This window comes from Pteropus alecto, unplaced genomic scaffold, assembly GCF_000325575.1.
Source record: "Pteropus alecto unplaced genomic scaffold, ASM32557v1 scaffold109, whole genome shotgun sequence".
Lineage (NCBI taxonomy): Eukaryota > Metazoa > Chordata > Mammalia > Chiroptera > Pteropodidae > Pteropus > Pteropus alecto.
In genome coordinates, this window is record NW_006494608.1 from 7,873,642 (window position 1) to 7,875,296 (window position 1,655).

Genomic DNA, 1,655 nt, shown 5'->3' on the forward strand with positions numbered 1-1,655 from the left:
GAACTAAAAGAGGAACCCTTTTCATTCTGGCCTCTAGATATTGGAAGTCCTTTTGCCCCCCCTCACCAGAGTAAAAGTAGACCTGAGGAATGAAATGAACTAGGACACACAATCCAGCATTTTTTCTCTAGTAGTTAAGGTTGATGAGGATTCCCTCTTACATTATTAATAGCAATTACTCTAATTATAATTAAACCCGGGAGAGTCTTATCTTGAGAGGGTCTCCTGTTGGGCGGACACGCCATTTCTCAGTCTCTGGTGGTGGTTGAGCAGCTTTGATGCGGGTGTGATGAATCCAATGGCGTTTCCCAGCAAACTTGACCGCGGTGGGAGTGGTGAAGATGACAGGAAACATTTCTCAGTCTCTGGTGGTGGTTGAGCAGCCTTGATGTGGGTGTGATGAATCCAATGACATCTCCCAGCAACCTTGACCGCGGTGGGAGTGGTGAGGTTTAAGTGATTGTCCAGGGCTCTCCTGGGCGGCGGAGATTAAGTGTTGAATCTCCTTCCTTGCAGAGTGTAGTGCCTATAAGGACTTAAGTAGCGAGAAATTGTGAATTTCAGTCGCCACTTCTACCCCTATCTTGGCAGAAGAGGCAGCGGTCTCCCAAACATAATTTCATATGGGGTGAGGCCTTGGAGGTGAGGGGTACATCTCACCCTAAGAAGGGCAAAGGGGAAGAGACTCACCCAATTCTCGCCAGTTTCAAGTTTAAATTTGGTTAAAGTTTCCTTTAAAGTCCTGTTCATTCTTTTTACCTGGCCTGAACTCTGAGGTCTATATATACAGTGTAGTTTCTAATTAATGCCTAATATTCTGGCTAAGGTTTGACTTGTTTTGGCGATGAATGCCGGGCCATTGTCAGACCCCAATATTAATGGCAAGCCAAATTGGGGTACTATTTCTGATACTAATTTCTTAGCTACTACCTGACCAGTTTCTCTCCTAGTTGCGAAGGCTTCAGCCCATCTTGAGTAGGAGTAGATACTTAAATCCAAAGTTCCAGTGCTTACTTCTGTAAAGTCTAGTTCCCAATGTTCCCTCGGGGCTTGGCCCCTTAGTCTTGATCTAATTTGCACTTCAACAGGAGGCCCAGGGTTAACTTGGGCACAAATATAACATCTTGTTGTTACCTCTTTGGCATAGTCCTGGGATATAATAGTCTCTTTTCAAAGGTTCAATCAACTTTGTTCCTCTTAGGTGGGTGCTCTGATGGACTAGTGAGATTAGTTTCCGACCTAAGGCACCGGGTACTAGGGTGCATCCATCTGGGAGGCGAATCTACCCAGTGGGTCTTTTTACCCACTTTAGCTTACTGCATAATTCAAGTTCTGGGGGGCAGAACTGGAAGAATGTCAATGGGCCTCACTGGTTTTCGGGTGGCTTCCTTTGCAATTCGGTCGGCAAAGGCATTTCCCTGGGCTATCTCAGACTCAGCTCTCTGGTGACCTGAACAGTGTATGATAGCCACTTTCTTAGGCAGCCAGATGGCTTCCAGGAGAGCTAGGATCTCTTCTCTGTTCCTGATTTCCTTCCCCCCTGAGGTGAGTAATCCTCTATCTTTATAGAGTGCCTCATGAATATGCGCAGTAGCAAAGGCATACCTGCTGTCTGTGTAGATGTGAACTGTCTTCTCCTTACCCCATACGAGCGC